The 21,696-nt window shown below is 38.3% G+C and overlaps 1 long non-coding RNA gene across 1 annotated transcript; it reads right to left on the minus strand.

The window, feature by feature from the left end:
* Positions 1–1,504: 1,504 nt before the first annotated feature.
* Positions 1,505–21,413, minus strand: LOC139030681 (uncharacterized). The gene is made up of 2 exons (XR_011483090.1): positions 21,212–21,413; positions 1,505–1,670 (listed from the first exon to the last, which is right to left on the minus strand). It is a non-coding gene; the product is annotated as an uncharacterized lncRNA (long non-coding RNA).
* Positions 21,414–21,696: the final 283 nt, after the last annotated feature.

Here is a 21,696-nt window from a genome sequence, read left to right on the forward strand (position 1 = left end):
CCACTTCAATATTCTTGCCTGGGAGATCCCATGGACAGAGGAGACTGGCGGGCTACAGTCCATGGGGTCGCAGAGTAGGATACAACTAAGCTTTCACTTTCAATCCACAAGAGCCTGCTTTTGGTGTATAGACAGCCACCTTCTCACTTTATCCTCACATGGCAGAGAGGGAGTATCTTTCTCATGTCTCTTCTTATAAGGGCACTAACCCCAACTTTGGGGCTCAACACTCATGACCTAATTACCTCTTCAAATATCATCGCATTGGGAGTTAGGACTCCAAGATATAAATTGGTGGGTTGGGGGCAGAGGGTAACATTCAGTCCACAGCAGTGTGTATTGTGGCAGGGAGGAAAGTGATGATGATGAAAAAGTTATGTTGAGTTTACCCCCCACCCCAGGAATTTTACTTCCAGAGGGAAGTAGAACCATCTCACATTCAGCAAACACCTAACTATCAGTGTTAGGAAAGCGCTAGTTTCACCAAGATGAACAAAATATTTTCTAATGTCAAATAAGGAAACAAATCATATAATGTGCTAAGTATTGTGATGGGGTTGAGTGCAGAACCAGTGTTGGGGGTGGAAAGAGCCTAGCTCTGATTGTAAGCATCTGAAAAGCCTTTCAGAAGTGATGAGACTCAAGCTGGGTCCTAAATTTCACCAGCAGCGTCTCTAATCAGCACTAATAGAAGATGCCAAGGCAAAAATGAAAGTGTTGGAAACAGTGACAAGTTCAGGGGTTAGAAGGTATGTGGGTGGACTAGCAAGGCTATGTAGAGGGTAAAGTGTGTTCAGGTTGTAAAGACTCATGAATGCTTTTCTGAAGAGACTGGGCTTGATGAGGTCAACCAGGTCATCCAATGAGCCCACGGGTCCCAAAGAGGTCCCCTAATGGGAGCACAATAGGTCAAAGCTCTGACCCCCTCCACTCTACCCCACCCCATTTGATATCTTTTTAATATATCTCTTTTCTATTTCTAATTTGGAAGAAGAACCCTGCTGTTATTTTTAGGTTATAAAATTGCTCATATAAGCAAATGAAAGTCATAAAAGATCTTTAATTAGGAAAGTTAAATGACCATATTTACATTTCAGACAGCTAATTCTGGTTGCAGGCCAGGAGGAAAGAGTCGAGAAAGGAGATATAAGAGGCAGAAAAACCATGAGACTGTTAAAAATAACTCGTACGAGGGATGACAACGGGTTCAAATCACTGTAGTGATAGTAGAAGTGTGAACAGATGCAGGAAGAGGAAACGGATTTTAGAGACATTTTATAAATTGAATGAACAGCCTTTCACAAGTCCTATTACACATGGAGCAGATCTTGACAGTGTTTGGACCGAGCAGGCAGCAATGGTACACACTTTACTTTTCCTTTGGTGAACTGATGTAATATTAAGGTTTCACTTCAACTCCTATTACACAGGGCAGTGAGATAAGAGCCTCTGGCAACATACTAAAGTGTAGGTTATTGAACATATTACTGTTCGTAGACCAATGTGACTTTGGAAGACAACAGTATATTTAGTGGTTTACAGATGAACATAGAAAAGTCATCAATACAAAGGATTCAGTTGATTTATCAATTCCAGAAAACTGATAATGGTATTTTGTTGTCTCTTTTCTTCTCTCTCTTTCATTTTCTCTAAGTAAGGTTTTTCCAACCCTAAAAAAAAGAATTTGAAAAAAAGTCGATTTAGTAGTAAATAAAGTAAGCCACAGACACGTTTCATTTTACTGTTATTGTTATGTTATACTATTTGGCATAGTATCGTGGGCTTCCTTTGTGGCTCAGTTGGTAAAGAATCTGCCTGCAATGCAGGAGATGCAGGTTCGACCCCTGGGTGGGGAAGATCCCTGGAGAAGGACATGGCAATGCACGGCAGAATTCTTCCCCGGGATATCCCATTGACAGAGGACAAAGGAGCCTGGTGGGCTACAATTCATGGGATTGCAAAGAGTACGACTCAACACACATGCACAGCCATCAGAGGGAAGCCAGGGAGAGGTCAGGGGCAGGTTTTAGGAACAGGTTTCAGCCACGTGTAGCAAACGAAAGGAGAAGGAAGCCCTGAAACAGTGGCTGGCACGTGGCCCAGGCCCGCAGAGCCGTAGTGGAAGAGGCTGCAGCCTCATGGCTTAGGACATGCTGGGAACAAGACATCACCCTCAGCAGCCAGGTAGGTTTTGCGGCTAGTGTATCTGAACCTAGCTCTATGTACACTCTGCTCTGGTTCAAATTATTCCCAGAACTCAAGTTGTTGGCATCAGGGTTTGAAGCTGAAAATTTTGGTGAAATTTCTGACAAGAGCCACCTACATGGTCTCCCGAAATCCATTTCTGTCTCATTCCAATCAATTTTTCAACAAAAAAGTTGGAGAAGTCCATTAAAAAAAAAAAATCTGATAACTATGCTCAGGCTCACTCAGTTACTAAGTCATGTCCGATTCTTTTGCAAGAAAAAAGAATCCTGGACTGTGGCCTGCCAGGCTCCACTGTCCATGGGATTTCCGAGGCAAGAATACTGGAGTAGGTTGCCATTTCCTCCCCTAGGAGATCTTCCTGACCCAGAAATGGAACCCACATCTCCTATGTCTCCTGCACTGGCAGGCAGATTCTTCACCCCTGAGCTTCACCAGTCCCTACATTCTGCAGTCTTTCATCACATATTGGGTTGGCCGCTTAGAAAAGTACAGGCTTCCAGATACAAATCTGTTCTACCAGCTGCTTCCACCCCGGTTGTTGAGTCCCTCCCAAGTTTCAACTCTGCCTTAGGTCAAGGTCTTCACCTGGCCCTTCCTCTCCCCTAAAGTGCCTCTGAGGTGAAGTTTGTGAAATGATTAAAAACAAACTGCAAGAAATAACACACAACGGCAGGTTGCCTATCTAGAAGAACTTCCCTTTAGAAGACAGCTTTCTTATTCCTTATTCTTCTGAGATAGCAAGGTAAGATTTATTATTTGTTAACAGTTCAACAGAACATTCCAGTGTGGATGAAGCACTGATGTTTATCAAAAGAATGAGGAACATGTTTTACAGTGGTAAATATCATAAGCTTTGGACGAAGATTTTTTTCTCAAACATGTTTAAATTGTTTAGGTCTATTCCCTTTTAACTGGCCTGCATGTCTAACTCCCACGTTTCTCAGAATTTCCGGCAGTAAAAACGATACACCTCAGTGAAGAGAGATGTTCAGATGTGAAGAGTCAAAGAGAGACTGGCATTTAATCTGTAGCAGGTGTGCTTTGGATTTAATAAGCATTTCTGGGAGGGTTTTTTTTTCCCCCTTCTTCATGAAGAGTCCTTGAAGCACATGAGAAAAATTTAAACCAAAACATGAAATATAATCAGAGCAGAATATGACAAATAACTCTCCACCCTTGCACTTTCTCTACCCTTGAAAGAAAGCAATTTTAGAGGCAGAAAGTTTTCCCTGAGCTTGCTAAGGATATATTTCTTTTTCTTTTGTCTCCTCTTTTCCTTTTCCAGTCCAGGCAAGACAGGATCATCCATAGAAATTAACTAATACCTCATTTCCTAAGTTTGATATCAGAAACACATCCATAAGTTTCAGGATAACATCTTCCTACATCTGTGCTTGTGGTTCCATACTACACACCTTGTTCTAAAAACAGAATTCTCTGTGTGACCAGAACAAATGCAGACCTGGTGAAAAATGTTTCTGCTGGATTGTGAGACTGATGTGAATTAAAGTAGCTGAAATGTAGGTCCACAGTATTGTGATCTGAAGTGTTAGAGCGTGCCCTTCAGCTAAGAAATGCAAAGTATTTTCAAAACAAGCATCATGTGACACTCAGCAGTTTGAGTCATATTATTACAGCTCTCCAGAGGAAGTAATTTGTTGTGCAAAAGCTTGAGGATGTTTAGCTAAAATTTGACACTTTTTTTCTTAATGCAGCTCAGAATTCTCCATTTTTGATGTACATGTTTTACATCTTCTTCTGATAACCAGATTGCTGTCAAAAATTATAACAAATCTTACTGTACTTTAAGACAAAAGGAATGGCAAAAAAAGAAATGTACAAGAATAAATGACAAAGCTTCAGATGTTTTGACTTAACAGGTTTTTGTGTGCTTGTAGAATCCCCAACCATACTATTAACTTACCTAATTCAACACTTTGTGACCTGGTTTCAAATTTGGGATTTTCTTTTTTTTTTTTTTTTTAAGATTTTTCTTTTAATGTGAACCATTTTTTTAAAGTCTTTATTGAATTTGTTACAGTATGTTACTGCTTTACGTTTTAGTTTTTTGGCCTCATAGCAGGTGGGATCTTAGTTCCCCCACCAGCGATGGAACTCGCACACCCTGCATGGGAAGGTGAAATCTTAACCACTGGACTACCAGGAAAGTCCTTGGGATTTTCTCTATCCTTCATTCCATGTACTCTGACAGCAAATATTTTATAATCTGCAGATTAGTTTACTTTTTCTCCAATGATGAAGTATCAAAGAGCTTTAGCCACTTGAGCTGCCAATTAGAAATTGCAACTTCCAGCTCCACCTAAGCAGAAACAAGCCCCATAGGAAAGGTGAGTAGGAGCCAGAAAAATACAATGGCAAAGACTCTGTGGGAAATATGGAAGAATAATATCATTTCTGCTCACTAGATATGTGACCACAGTGCAAGGGAGAACAAAATCTGAGGCTGGACAAAACAAGAAACAGAGGCTTTGACTTATATCAAAATTGGTCAGGAGAGAGGCAGTTCTTTTCAAATAACTTCCAAGAGATCTTCCTAACTTACCCTACAACCTCCATTCAGTTAGTCTTTCATCTTCTATTCCTTTTATTTCCTTTGGGATATTTGAGGGATCTGTTTTGTTTTGTTTACATTGATGCTTAGTCTCGGCTTCAACATTTCTTACACTCCAACTCAGTGACTTTAACTAACGAAAGACTTTCACAATTTAATGAATGAAATTAATTTTCAGATTTAAGAAATCCAGTAAATCGGATGCTGGGAAAGACTGAAGGCAAAAGGAGAAGGGGGCAGTAGAGGGTAAGATGATTAGATAGCATCACCAACTCAGTTGGCATGAATTTGAGAAACCTCCAGGAAATGCTGTAGGACAGAGGAAGCTGGACGGTTACAGTGCAAGGGGGTCTCAAAGAGTCAGACACGACTTAGTGACTAAACAACAACAAATAAATCTCAGGAAGAATAAACATGAGCAGAAACATGCAAAGGCACATAATAGGCTAAAAACCAAAGAGAAAAAATACTTGAAACCAGATACACAAAAATGGCAACTGTACATAAAGGAACAGAGAGTTTGAATCTTGTTGATTTCCTATCAGAAACTATGGAGATGAAAAGACAACATCAAAGAGGTTTAAAAATTTCTGCCAAGACAAAATTCTGCATCCAGCATAAGTATTCTTCAGGAACAAAGGCGAATATAGCCATTTCAGATAAATGAAAACAAAACAAAAAATTTGGCACAAACAAACCTAACCATAACAAATGGGAAAAAGAGTCTTTCAACCTGAAGGAAAACTATACAGATGGAATTATGTATATATTTAAATATAATCATAAATAAATACTTTATATCTTAAATAATACATAATTATAAAATAAACAGCTTATATGTAAATTTGATAATTTTCATTTTTCCATATTTTTTAGCTGGAAGAATTAAAGAGTAAAATTATTTTGTCAGTTTATTTTTAATTGAATGAAAGATTCTTTAGATTCTATAGTGCTTTATAATTTTCTGAAGTTTCACATACATGATTTCATGCAATCCCATGATGGTGGTTTAGTTGCTAAGTCATGTCTGACTCTTGCAACCCCATGGACTATAGCCTACCAAGCTCCTCTGTCCATGGGATTCTCCAAGCTAGAATACTGGAGTGGGTTGCTATTTCCTTCTCCAGAGGATCTTCCAGACCCAGAAATAGACCCCAGGTCTCCTGCAGTACAAGCAGATTCTTTACCAACTGATCTATGAGGGAAGCCCACAATCCCATAATAACCTTTTTTTTCCCCCCAGATTCCAACTCAGTGACTTTTTTGGTTTCTTTGCATTTAGTAGCTTATTCCTAGGCATCTGATATCATCTGGCTATATTTTTAACACGAATAGTAAGATTTTAGCTATGTGAACTTATTTTTTTAATTAGCTCTCCATCCAGCCCCAGCTCCCTCTGTTATTCTGTGCTGGCTCAAACCACTGACTCATCTTCCTGGTAAGATGCTGCCTGTCTTTGCCAAGAAAAAAATAGACCCATCTCTGAAAGAGGAAAGGTTAAAAGTTCTCTAAGGACTCAATTTCTGTGAATTCATAATCTAAACATAACTTAAACGAAAGCTGAACAATTATCTCATAAATGTGGAAAAAATAGTTGAGGAAAAGCAGTATGTGTATGTGTTTAATTATCTTCATGATTAACAGAAAAACACTTTCAAAGGACACAAACATCTTTAGTTCATCTAACCAAATGAGGATCAAGTCTGCATAAGTCCTCTCAGCTTAAGGGGTTACTCCTTAAGAAAAAGAATGCAAAACTACAAATGAAATATTGGGAACAAATGTTAATATATGTGTGGAAGGAAAAATAAATCACAATGAAATACAACTTAAGAAACAGACAAATATGTTAAATATCACACAATACAGAAAATAGCTATTTTATTAATTAATTGCCTGATAAGACTCTCTGATACATATTTCAATTTTTTAATATTTATTTATTTGGCTGTGCTGGGTCTTAGGTGCATCACATGGGATCTTCAACCTTTGCTGTACTTTCAGATTCTTTAGTTGTGACGTTTAACCTCTTAGATGCAGCATGTGGGATCCAGTTGCCTAGCCAGGAATTGAACCCAAGTCCCCTGCACTGGGAGTGCAGCGTCTTAGCCACTGAACCACCAGAGAAGTCCCCATAGTTCTAATTTTTTGGCTTCATACTCTGAAATATATTTACAAAATTAACTGCAACACAAGAGGAATTAAAACACAGTTTTAAATTGTTGCTACATTATATTGAGCTGCATCAATATCAAATTATTCTTATACTACATACATTAACTAAGTTGATGAATATGTATAGATATCCTGTCACTGGAGCACTTATTTCTTCAGTCTGTATTTCTTCGTGGACAATTTCATCAGGAACTGCTCAACTTTCCAAGGACAAAATATGTCAGATACTATAAGAAGGGATCTGACATATTAGAATGAAATGCACAGCTTGTCAAGAGACTTATTCACTGTTTGTAGTATTCCTAAAGTTTGTGACCTAGAAACACAAGAGTTATTGGATAAATTTTATTTTTGTGATTCCCATCCAAAAAAGAAAAAGATATTTGGTGCCTTTATCATTGTACATTCTGCATTATTGTGTGTTACTGATAGGAGAGAACAACAATTTTGGTTAGGTGATAATGAGAAGGAGATGCTTTACTTACAGTTCTACACTTCTAATGCTTAGAAGAATTTTCTACAGACTAGCTTCCTGTTTTTAAACACCCTTTTTCTCTTTCATTGTCCACATACCTCAGTGCCTGGTTCTATAGGACACATTCATATCACTAGGAATGTTTTGTAGGTACTTGAACTACCCACTGGGCTGTTTAGGGTTATTTGAAAATGGTCTTGAATTAGTTGTAAATGTGTATTACAAACTCTAGGGCAACCACTAAACAAAAAGTTTTAAAAGAAGAATAATTGATATGCTAAGAGGGAATATTTTTCAATGCTAACAGAAAAGAGCTATCAGTCCATGAGAAGACATGGAGGAACCTCAAATACATGTTACTAACTGAGAGATGTCAACCAAACAATGCTACATACTGTATGATTCCAACTATAAGACAGTCAGGAAAAGGCAAAACTATGCAGATAGTGGATACCTGGGCACTGGTGAGAAGAGATAAACAGGTAGAGAAAGGAGAATTTTTAGAGCAATGAAACTACTTTATATGATATCAAAACCATGCATACATGCCATTAGGAAACTGCCCAAACCCATAGAATGTACGACATCAAGAATTAACCCTAATATAAAAAAATAGATTTCCAAAGATAAGGATATGTCAAAGTATGTTTATAAGTTGTTACAAATAATCTACCCTATCGGAGATTGTTGGTAAGAGGAAAGACTATGGATATCTGGAGAAGAGATTACATGAAAATGTGTGTATCTTCTGCTCAGTTTTGCTATAAGCCTAAAACTGCTCTGAAACATAAAGTCTATTACAAATAAAAATATAAAATAAAGTTAACAGTTTTAAAAAATAATAGCTGCCAGCAATTGTTGTAAATAAAATTATATTTATTGACCATGGAAAACAAAAGCATTTGCTCTGCATTAAGGTCTATAAGCATATTTGCAATCATATTCAAAAACATAACAAAAATAATGAAAAGGGTTTTCAGTCAGATACCAAAATAGCTGTCTTTTGTTTGTTGAAGAATGACTCTCTTTATCTCCCACTTCACTCCATCTGCTTCCTACAGTTAGCAACAAGAAATACAGCAGTTATTTCACTTATCCACTCTCTTTTCCTTAAAATCCTTTCTTTTCTATAATTTAGTCATTTAAAGTATGAGGTTGTATTTACCAAAGAACCACTTTCAATTAGCCACGGCCAGATTTATATTTTACATTAACTTTAGTTGGGCAAATAAACAAGAATTTGTGAACAAAACTAAAATAACTATGAATCAGCTAAAATAGTTACATATAAGATGGCATTTATTTTGATATTATATACTAACTTACATTTCATTTTTTAAGTTAATTCAACAAGTATTTCTGTCCTTGGAACTTTGGGGATGGTGGGCCACAGATTCAAATAAGCAAACAGTTAAATATTTATTTTAACAGCAAATAGTGATCAGTACAACCTGGAATCAAGAAATATTCCAGGGAGATATTGTAGGGAGAAATATCAATATTGTAGGAAGAAATATCAATAACCTCAGATATGCAGATGACACCATACTTAAGGCAGAAAGCGAAGAGGAACTAAAGAGCCTCTTGATGAAAGTAACAGAGGAGAGTGAAAAAGCTGGCTTAAAACTCAACGTTCAAAAAACTAAGATCATGGCATCCGGTCTTACCACTTCATGGCAAATAGATGGGGAAACAATGGAAACAGTGAATGACTTTATTTTCTTGGGCTCCAAAATCACCGCAGATGGTTTCTGCAGCCATGAATATAAAGACACTTGCTCCTTGGAAGAAAAACTATGATCAACCTAGACAGCATATTATAAAGCAGAGACATTATTTTACTGACAAAAGGTCCGTCTAGTCGAAGCTATGGTTTTTCCAGTAGTCATGTATGGATGTGAGAGTTGGACCATAAAGAAAACTGAGCACCGAAGAACTGATGCTTTTGAACTGTGGTGCTGGAGAAGACTCTTGAGAGTCCCTCGGACTTCAAGGAGATCAAACCAGTCAATCCTAAAGGAAATCAGTCCTGAATATTCATTGGAAGGACTAATGCTGAAGCTCCAGTACTTCGGCCACCTGATACAAAGAGCTGACTCATTGAAAAAGACCCTGATGCTGGGAAAGATTGAAGGCAGGAGGAGAAGGGGACGATAGAGGATAAGCTGGTTGGATGGCATCACCGACTCAATGGACATGAGTCTAAGCAAGCTCCAGGAGTTGGTGATGGATAGGGGAGCCTGGCGTGCTGCAGTCCATGGGGTCACAAAGAGGGACACGACTGATTGACTGAACTGCACTGAACTGAGTGATCAGTGCCATAAAGGAAATGTTAGGAGGATATAATAATAGGAAGGTCTGACTGATATCTTGGAAAGGGTGGGGAGGTGGCATAGGGGATGGGGAAGGCTTCCCTGAGGAAGTGGCATTTGGCTTAGGCTTGGAGTTTAAAGAATAATAAATAAGTTTAAGAGACAAAAAGTATAGGAGGAGAAGGGGGAAGACAACAGATGAGCTGGTTGAATGGCATCATCAACTCAATGGACATGAGTTTGAGCAAAATCCACAAGATAGTGAAGGACAGGGAAGCCTGGCGTGCTACAGTCCAGGGGGTTGAAAAAAGTCAGACAGGACTGAGTGACTGAACAGCAAAGACACAGCAAAGAGTATTGCTGGTAGAGGGCATAATGTGCGAGAGGGTCTTAAGAGACCAAAGAGTATAACTATTCAGAGGACTGAAGACAGCTCCTGTGCCTGGAACATAGTAAGCAAGGATTATCACAGGATGAAGCTAAAAATTAGGCAGAAGCTGGTTCATGAAGGACCTCCCCAAACATAGGACATTAAGTGACTAAAAGGTTTTAAACAGCACTGTCAAATTTTTAAAATAGTAATAATTCTGAGATAGAAGTTGGGAGGAGTGATACTTCTCTAAGGATATCATTTTTTATCACTTTGACTTTGAATCATGTTAATGTTTTAACACATAAAGTAGTTAATGAATAGATTTTATTCTTAAAAGGGAATACAAAGCAAATGAGAAAACAAATAAAGCAAACGAACATTATTATATTCCAAAAGGATGATATAACCATACTTGAGGTGGGGGAGTTAGGGGGGGTGGTGGATCAAGAAAAGCTATTTAAGTCACTTTAAAATTTTTTATTTATTTATTTTTGGTGTGGGCACTGCACTGGGTCTCCATTGCTGTGTGTGGGCTTTCTCTACTTGCACAAGGGGGGTTACTGCTTAGTCGTGGTGCCCAGACTTATTGCAACAGCTTTTCTTGTTGCAGAGCACTGGCCCTGGAGCACAGGCTCAGCAGTTTTGGTACATGGGCTTAGTTGCTCCAGGGCATGTGGGCTCTTCCCAGACCAAAGATTACTATGGATCCAACCTGTGTCCCCTGCATTGACAGGCAGATTCTTAACCACTGGACCACCAGGGAAGTCCTCAAGTAACTTTTTGAAATTGAGATTTAATTGACATCGAACCTTATATTACTTACAGGTTCAAGTAACATTTGAACACAGCATTTTAATACTATATCTTCATTCGAAAGAGACAGAACCATTAGTAAACATTAAACATATGATTTTTAAGAGTGGGTAGCTGTTCCCTTCTTCAGGGGATCTTCCCAACCCAGGGATCAAACCAGCATCTCCCATATTGCGGGCAGATTCTTTACCTGCTGATCCCTATCAGGGAAGCCCATAAAAGAGGGGAAAAGGTCAAGAAAATGCTAAGGGATATGCATATATGAATGTCCCTATGTGTTTGAAGTAATCACTCCCCAAGAGCAGAGAGTACAATTAATGACCAAATTTTGACTTCTTAATATATTTTGTACTAAAGGAATCAAGTCTCTTTAGAGAAACAGCTGATTCCAGCCTGGGGCAGAAAAAGTATAAGAGGAACTGTGAACATCTTATTGTGCCAAAAAGTAAGAAAAGGTTTCAAAAATGTTACGGATGGCAATAAAACACAGGAGGGATGTGATGGAGAGGGAGGTGGGAGGGGGGGTTCGGGATGGGGAACACATGTAAATCCATGGCTGATTCATGTCAATGTATGGCAAAAACCACTACAATATTGTAAAGTAATTAGCCTCCAACTAATAAAAATAAATGGGAAAAAAAAAAGGAATCATCTTGAAAAAGTTCTTACCTGGCCAAATGTAAAAATCATTATATTAGCAGATTAAAATAATTATATTATTATTTTTAGGAAAATATATATACTAACAGATTAAATTCCATTCAAGGAAATAAGAATCCATGAATTTATCCTAATATAGAAAACATATGAATGAATTAGGAAAAAAGACTAAGTGGAAGATATTAAAATTTATTTAAAAAGCAAAAATCAAAGAAAAAAAGAAAACATATGAATAAATGAATGGAAAGATTAAAAAAGAACTTTTCTATGACAGATATAATTGAATTAGGCAAAACTCCTCAAACTACTGAGTGTAAGTTTGGTGATGAATTGAGAGACCTGTGTACCTTACAAAATATTATCTTCCCAGAAAATGCTTGCTAAGTAAAAGGAGAAAAATGGCAACTTTACAACAGAGAAAACTAACCAAATGATCAAAGTTAACATCACATCGAGTATTAAGACAAATCAACATGTGACCCAGATACAGGGCCCTGAGGAGCATACAGCATCACCTTTGTGATATCCCTGCCCAAAATGTATAACCTCAAACTAATCACAAGGAAACATCAGATAAATCCAAACTGAGAAACATTCTATGACAATAACTGTATTGTATTCAATTATCTGCATTCTTCAATTATCTCAAGGATATGATCAGCAAAAGCAGTCTGAAGACCTTTTCCAGATTAAATGAGATGAAAGAGATATGACAAGTGCAACATATGATGTTGGATTGAACACTGGACCTCGTTTCATTCTTTTCCTTTAATTTTAATTTTTTCTTTTAAAATTAAGAACTTCAGTTCCTCAAAAGATATTAAGAAAATATTTTCTCCACTGGGAAATCATATTTGACAAACAACTTGCATCCAGGTTATATGAAGAACTCTCAAGACTCAACAATGAGATGACAGGGATTATCTGGTGATCCAGTGGTTAAGAATTTGCCTTCCAATACAGGGGACATGGGTCCAGTCCCTGGTTGGGGAACTAGGATCTCACATGCTGTGGGGCAACTAAGCCCAAGCACCACAACAAAGACCTAGCACGGCCAAAATTAAAAAGTGGAATAAATGTTTAAAAAGCCAATAAGACAACAAACAATCCAGTTTTTTAAAGTTGACAAAAGGTTTGAACTGACACTTCATGAAAGAAGATATATGGATGGCAAATAAGCACCATGAAAAAGACACTCAACATTACTATTTATGAGAGAAAACCACTATTTATTATACTAATACTATTTATTATGAAAACCACTGTGAGATACCTCTCACTACCTACCTATTAGAACGACTAAATTAAAGAGTGTAAAAAGTGTTAGCAATACCGTGGAGCACCTGGAGGTCTCAAACAGTACTGAGGGAACATTAAAATGGACCAACCACTTTTGAAGACAGTTTGGTAGTTTCTCAGAATGTTAAACATACACTTATCATGTGACCAAGTCATTCCACTCCAAGGTATTTATTTACCCAAGAGAAAAGTAAGCGTACATCCAAACAAAGATTTGTACATACATAAAAGCTCATAGAACTTTCATTTGTAATAGACAACCACTATCCACTACATCCATTGATACAAAATCTAATCCAAGTCACATTATTTCTAGCTTTAATTATTGCAATAACCCCTGCACTGGACTCAATGTTTGTGTCCCCCAAAATTCATATGTTGAAAACCTAGCACCCAGTTAGTACCCAGATGGTACTTAGAGGTGGAACCTTTGAAAGGCAATTAGGTTAAAAGGATGGAGCCCTCATGAATGGTATTAGTGCTCTTATAAAAAGGAACCCAGAGAACCCCTCTCTCCCTCTTTCTGCCCTTTGAGGAAACAGTGAGACTGGAAGTCTGGAGGTCTGAGGTCACAGTGCCAGCATGATCAGAATCTGATGAGAACTTTCCTCTTTCTGTTGTTTATAAGCCATGCAATCCAAGGCTCTTTGTAATAGCAACCCAAACTATAAGACACCCCATAACTGGTCTCCCTGTAGCTGCCCTGATCCTAACCCCAACAATGTATTCTCAACATAAGAACAAGATGTCTTTCCAAGCTTTAAGTCCTACAGGTGTACTTACATAAAGTGACCTGCTGTTCCCACCCCCTCCCACCTGTCTGACTTCATCTTCTACTTATTTCTCTACTCTCCTTATTTCTCAGTTCCAACCATGTTATTTCCTTGCTTTTCTTGACACACATTAAGCATGCTCCTTCAGAGATTTTTGTACTTGCTGCCTGGAAACTCTGTTCAAATATCCACAGTGATGACTTCCTTACTTCTCACAGGTCTATGTTCAAATGCCATCTTCTAATTGGAGATTCTATTGGATAAACTCAGATGAAATAGCTGTTCTTCACTGCTACTCCCCTTCCTCTATCCATTCTTTGTGGTACTCCTCATTATCCACCATGTTGTGGATTTACTTGCTTAGTTGTTGTCCCTATTTTCTCACCACCACTAGAATACAAGCTCCATGAGAGCAAAGACTTTGTTCACTTCTGTATTCTTTGACAACTGGCAATTGGGCATGCAATAAATTCTTATTGATTGGGTGCATAAATATCATAATTGCATTATCTTTAATCTTATTCTTGACATCTTGGTAAAGGTTTCTGACCTAATAGAAGCAATTGAAGTGAGAACTTTTACATTAAACTTACTTTGTTCCATATGTTATGGATTATTTTTTTTAAGTGACTTGTCATCATCCATTCTTTCCTTCCCTCATTGCTATATATTTCACATTAGCCCATTTAATTTCAAATGTAAAGAATACTCCCTGATCATATATCCAGAGTGTTAGACCTTTTTCTCTACTTCATTTCTCAAGGTTTGTACTAGCTGATGAGGGGAAGAAGGATAAGACCTAGTGCTAAAATGTATGGTTGACATTTTCCTAGTGGGTTTGGGAAGGAACCAGTAATTTTAAAAAGTAGAGAAAAAGAGGAAACAAAAGAAAAACGACTCTTCCCGGCAGCACTATTTCTTAACCCTGGCTTTTTGGTTACTAAGTACATAGCATTTGAAAGCTGCTGCTCTTATAACGCCCCTCTACATTATCATGCTGATTGAAAGGCATAATTTGATCACCTGCAGTTTATTGTTAAGGATGCATAGTAGTTACCACAATGCATAACTGAATTAATAGAGCAGGAATCTGTCCAGAATGGCTGCCACTGCTGTTTAGTCTCCAGGCTCTGATTGTAGACCACTGGTCACTCCCCACACTTAACTAGCACAATATAAGCTTCTTGCTGTGACACCGTTTTCTTACCCCGTCCTGCTGAGGGACCTCGTTACTTACAGAAGGAAGGCAGCCTCAGGAGTGGCTGAGACTCTTTGCTGCTTACGAAAAACATTATTCTATGACCACTGTGAAGAACATAAGGTAACTTGAAGAGTCAAAGAATTAAAAACAAGGATAAATCCTGAGAAAGGGTATTTGACATGCTTTTGGGATCAAAGAAGAAGAAAATCTAAGAAATTCTAGACTGAAGATTATTTTGATCCTACAGTTGGGAGTGAAGGAAAAGCAAGGAAAATGAGAATTATGAAATAGAAAAAGGACTCACATGTGGGTAGTTATTTCCTTAACTTGAGATATACAGGAATGAAATTAAATAGATACTGCTGACAAAAATGATTCAACTAGGGGCTTCCCCGGTGACTCAGTGGTAAAGAATCTGCCTGACAATGCAGGAGACATGGGTTCAATTCCTGATCCGGGCAGATCCCACATGCGAAGGAGCAACTTAACCCAAGCTCCACAACTATTGAGCCTGTGCTCTAGAGCCTGGGAGCCGTAACTACTGAAGCTCCCATGCCCAGAAGCCAGGGCAGTGAGAAGCCCTCACACCACTTGCCGAAACTAGAAAAAGCCTGCACACAGCAAAAAAGACCCAGCACAGCCAATAAATAAGTAAATAAATAAATAAATAAAATTACTGTTAAAAGTGATTCTACTGGTAAGCTTCACTATAGGTGGGGATGTTAATCCAGCTCATTTCCACTCTTCTCCACCTTGCATTAACCTTACCTAGTTGCCATACCCTTCTCTTCATAACCTAAACACCTAAAAATGAAAGTCTGTCTCAATTGTTATCATTCCCTGAAATGAGTCATAACACTGAATATCCCAAAACTATAAAATGGGGTATCAGGACCCAACAAATGCTTGATACAGGTAATCTTAATCCTAAAAAAGTGACCATTTCACACAAAATATCATAAACCACTCTTATTCTCTTAGATCATCCTATAAGATGTACGACCTCTATCCAGAGGATCAGAAAGAAAGCTCAACACTTTTTCTCTTTCATCCTCTCTCCTCTTCCTTCATAGACTTAATGAAGACATCTGGCTGACAATAGTCATGTTGCTAAATTAGACAAGAAACAGCCCAATTTGCCTTGTCATCTGCCAAAAAAAAAAAAAGGAAAACAAAAAGGAGTCAGAACTATATCCACTTTATCTTGCCTTCAACCCATTCCTTGCAATTACAAGAAGAATGAAGGATGCTGAATGGTTTTACAATTCTTTTGCTATCAATGCTCCCTCCTGAAAAATGAAACTTTATTACTACTTATTATACCATAAGCAGCATGCATAAAACCGGGATAGAAATTGCCACAGAGAAAAGTGGGTAGTAAATACACGTAGCTCAAATGCTTCATACACTGTGCAGAAAACTCTACCTGTTAGAATGGAAGAAGAAAGTTGAATAGAAAAAAAGGAAAGCAGGTTCCCCAAGATCTTGAAAATCAGTTCCAAGTTTCCACAAATAAGTAGATCTGCAAGTGATGTATGTAAAATGCTGACCCACTCATATCTGTTCCCCATGTAGCCTCTCTTGTCTTTATCCTTCATTCAGATTTATTCTTTCTCTTCTCTCCTTTTCTATAACATTTCAGCAGAAGCCCAACAGATAATGTTCATATAAACAAAACTATGGTTTTTCTAGTAGTATGTACAGATGTGAGAGTTGGAGCATAAGGAAGACAGCACTGAAAAATTGATGCTTTTGAACTGTGGTGAGGGAGAAGACTCTTGAGAGTCCCTTGGAAAGCAAGGGGATCAAACCAGTCAATCCTAAAGGAAATCAACCCTGAACATTCATTGGAAGGACTGAGGCTGAAGCTAAAGCTCTAATACTTTGGCCACCTGATGAAAGGATCTGACTCACTGAAAAGACCCTGATGCTGGGAAAGGTTGAGGGCAAGAGAAGAAGACAGATGAGGATGAGATGGTTGGATGACATCACCAATTCAATGGATTTGAGTTTGAGCAAACTCAGGGAGATAGTGAAAGATAGGAAAACCTGGTGTGCTGAAGCCCATGGGGTTGCAAAGAGTTGGAAACAACTTAGCATCTGAATAACAACAACATATAATGTAAAAACAATGAAAAGACAGAGACCAAATCTTGTGCCCATTTGGGAATTACTTGTTTGTGTATACTATTCTAAGTTCTTAGAAGGCAAATACATATGTATTATCTAGGACTATTTCCTATAACAGATAAGTACATAACATAATATTTGATGGTTTCATGAAGTTGTATTTAGACTCAGTTTCCCTATAGCTGATGAGCAACTCAGTCCAAAATGTTCATTTTTTTCACGGATATTGGCCTTTATTGGCTGCAGTCTATTCACCTTTCCCTGATTTTCTTTCAAGAAACTACCTCTTCCCTATTGTATGTTGTTACAGTGGACAGGTAATTGCATGGCTTTGGAGACCAAGGGACCCAGGTCCTTTATGTGGTAAACCCAAGGGTCAGACATTTGACAACCTCAGCCAACCAGTTTTTCTCTCCTGGGACTGGGAATCTTGAGAGTGTGATGCAACAATGGAGAAAATATTACGGAGATGATTTCATTTCAGTGGTAGCTAAGGAGGTGTCTTTTGCCATGGGGTGGTGGCAAAAGGTGTTCTTCCTGATCCTCTAAAGCTCTCTTTCCTTCTTTTTGGTTCCAAGCTTATCCTCACAGCCTCCTTACCTGTTATTCCTGCGTACACAAACACCGTATTCATCACCATCATAGTCTTAAGTAAATTCTCTTTTAAGTTACCAGCAGTTAGTTTCTATTGATCATAATTAGAAAAACTGATGGATTACCCTAGAGATAAAAGGGAATTTCAAAAAATAATTTACAAGCTCTTTCTGATTTCAGTGAAACTGCATGTGAGAGGAAAATTCAAAAGGGTATTTCTCTGCCACGTGGAGAAACAGAACACATGACTTATTAAAAACATATTTTTTAAACTATTCTCACATTTAAATACTTTCAGACTGTTCTGGGGAAATATGAGCCAAATTTTAAGAGAAAGGGGAGCAGTTATTGATGTGAGAGTGTTTCTGTGCTTCAGGAAAGAGTTAGTGAGAAGGATATTCATAGATTTAAAAAAAAAATAGGGATTTTTAACTTGATTTGTTGTGAAGTCTGACACATTCTAAAATTTTTCTAGGTTAGGGAGAGTTCGAGATGAAAGCCTGAATGGTCAGTGTAATGGTAATGGAGTGAGTGGATGTGACAAGGGGATATGTCATCAACAGCCCCAATTAATACTTATGTTGACAGGCAGCTGAGTCATGAAATGACAGTGAGCAAAGAACTGTGAATGAGCGGAGAGAAACCTATGGATGAGCAAAGATCACATAAGAACACAAAAGATTGCACACCCTCAGATAAAATGTGATAATGGCTCCACTTGGTTAATACTAGCTATTAATTTTACTGAGAAACTTCAGTATTGATCACTAATTTTATTAGGAATTTACCTTGATAATCTGTCTCTAATTTTCTCAAATGTTATTGGAAAAAACTCAAAAATTGTGAATTCTGTGACATAGTGATTTACCGTGGTGTGGGCAACACAGAGCTTGTACTAAATGGAGTGCTGGTGTGTGTGTGTGTGTGTGTGTGTGTGTGTGTGAGGGGTCAGGATACAAGCATTAGTATACAGAAAAGCAAGGTGGGAAGAATGGAGGAAAATTCAAGCCTGAATCAAGACTCATACTGGAAAGAAATAAAAGCCAACATGAAGATTGCAAATGCTTAAGAGGTAATAGAAAAGAAAAATGTAACAGAATACTTGTATAAGAGCTCTGTTAAAAAGAAAGAAGAGCTGGAAAAAATAACAGAACTGACTGAAGAAGGAGCAAGAGACCTATATGTACTACAGTGTACAGATAGATCTAGGAAAAATGCTATACTTTTGTCAAAAAAATTGCTGATAAAGAAAAGGCCTTTGGATTGGCTCATCCATATGTGTTTTACTACAGCATTCTTTCTTCTGATTTTTAATGAAAATACATCAATTGTTAAATTTGATGAAATGCTGAAGGGCATTTAGAAGATACTGTAGATCTATTGATGATGTTTCACCACCACGTAATTATTTCAGAGGGCAGGCTGAATATACGCATGTCTATTTCAGTGGCTAGAATTACAGCGCCAGGGACTTGAAGCCCTATTAGCATCAAAATATGTGTGCTTGCAGGGGGGATAAGGGGGGGAAAGATAGGGAGTTTGGGATGGATATGCACACACTGCTACATTTAAAATAGAGAACCAACAAGGACCTACTATATAGCACAGAGACCCCTGCTCAATTGTTAAGTGGTAGCCTGGATGGGAGAGGAGTTTGCGGGAGAATGGATACATGCACATGTATGGCTGAGTCCCTTTGCTGTCCACCTGAAGCTATCAGAACATTGTTAATTGGCTACACTCCAATATAAAATAAAAAATTACACACACACAAAAGATGTGTGCTTGACTAGCAAGAATGAAACAAAAGGAGGTAAGTTCAAAGTCAACTGTAGGGGCAGATCTACAAATTATGATTTTTTAAATTATTGTATATCACAAGAAAAGCACTTCGGAAACAAACACATCTGAGTTCAAATTTCAGCTCAGCTCAGCTCATTTCTGGGTGTGTGACCTCAGACAGTTATTCAATCTCTTCAAGCTTCAGTACTTTCATCTGGGTGTTTTTTTTTTTTGTATTTTTTTTATTTTAAAGGCAAACGCTGTATGATCTAATTTACTGAGGGTTGCATTGGATAGCATATAAGTACAGTCGGTGATCTGGGGAAGGGAATGGCAACCCACTCCAGTATTCTTGCCTGGAGAATCCCGACAACAGAGGAGCCTGGCAGGCTACAGTCCATGGGTCACAAAGAGTCAGACACAACTGAGCAAGAATCACTTCACAGTTGCTGATATATAAAGTGTTTGATGCTAGAGTTATTGTTTAACACCTGGACGTATGTAGTAAGATTTCAGAAGCTCCAACCTGTTATTTCCCTTCTGTTTTCAACTCTACCACCACCAGAAGGGGGGGGGGGAAAAAAAACCTCACTCAAAAGAAAATCTGAAAACCCTTTTTTAGATTAAATTATTTCACTAAAGATTGTGTGGGCTTCCCTGATGGCTCAGTGGTAAGGAATCTGTGTGCAATGCAGGAGATGTGGGTACCATGCCTGGGTCAGGAAGATCACCTGGAAGAAGAAATGCAACCAACTTCAGTATTCTTGCCTGAGAAATCTGAAGGACAAAGTTGCCTGGTGAGCTACAGTCCACACGACTGAGTGACTGAACACACACACACACAGATTGTGTACTATTTAAAACTTGTAAAAATACTTTTAAAAAGATAGCATAATACCTTCATCAGTTATTCTTACCTCAATTTATGAACATTTATGAACTCCTCTGTGTTGAATGCATTTTAATGGAAAGTCCACGAAAGCCCTGAACCCATTTGCAGTGGTGGTGTGGATGAGAGGAAAAAGGGGAACTGGGAGTACAGAGACAAATTTTATCTTCGTTATGGTTATTTTCTAGGGACTAACTTGGAGAGTTTAGAAGTGTTATTGGGGAGAGGGGGCGAAAAGATCTTTTTGATATTCAATAGTTTATGACTTCCCAGTGTACCATGAGGGTAAAATATAAAAAACTTGATTAATATGCAGAACTTCATAATGCGAGCTTCCCTGCTAACTCAGTTGGTAAAGAATCTGCCTGCAATGCAGGGGACCCCAGTTCGATTCCTGGGTCAGGAAGATCCGCTGGAGATGGGATAGGCTACCTACTCCAGTAGTCATGGGTTTCCTTCCATTGTGGCTCAGCTGATAAAGAATTTACCTGCAATGTAGGAGACCTGGGTTCTATCCCTAGGTTGGGAAGATCCCCTGGAGAAGGGAAAAGCTACCCACTCCAGTATTCTGCCCTAGAGAATTGCATGGACTGTATAGTCCATGGGGTCACAAAAAGTCAGACACAACTGAGCAAGTTTCACTTTCACTCTTCATTCCTAATACATTTTTATTTATACATAGTCCTTATTCCTAGAAGTCTTGGGAGTTTATTACATTACAATTCAGCCTCCACTTATCTTCACTGGTGCATCAGTTAAGTTTAAAAGGAGGAGGTATAATTCTATTATCTTCAGGTTACAGATACAGGAAAGACAGCAGAGATAGATAAACCAATTTATCTATGGCCTCACCTCCATCCATAGTTCACCAGGCACTCTGTCTGTCAGATCTACTCCCTTAAATCTATTTCTCACTTCCACTATATAGTCATAAGGGGTTTGATTTAGGTCATACCTGAATGGTCTAGTGGTTTTCCTTTTCTTCAATTTCAGTCTGGATTTGGCAATAAGGAGTTCATGATCTGAGCCACAGTCAGTTCCCAGTCTTGTTTTTTCTGACTGTATAGAGCTTCTCCATCTTTGGCTGCAAAAAATATAATCAATCTGATTTTGGTGTTGACCATCTGGTGATGTCCATGTGTAGAGTCTTCTCTTGTGTCGTTGGAAGAGGGTGTTTGTTATGATCAGTGCGTTCTCTTGGCAAGATTCTATTAGACTTTGCCCTGCTTCATTCCGTACTCCAAAGCCAAATTTGCCCGTTACTCCTGGTGTTTCTTGACTTCCTCCTTTTGCATTCAAGTCCCCTATAATGAAAAGGACATCTTTTTTGGGTGTTAGTTCTAAAAGGCCTTGTATGTCTTCACAGAACCATTCAACTTCAGCTTCTTCAGCGTTACTGATTGGGGCATAGGCTTGGATTAAGGGATCAAGACCATCCCC

The sequence above is a fragment of the Odocoileus virginianus genome, chromosome 23 (genome assembly GCF_023699985.2).
Source record: "Odocoileus virginianus isolate 20LAN1187 ecotype Illinois chromosome 23, Ovbor_1.2, whole genome shotgun sequence".
NCBI classification, from domain to species: Eukaryota; Metazoa; Chordata; class Mammalia; order Artiodactyla; family Cervidae; genus Odocoileus; species Odocoileus virginianus.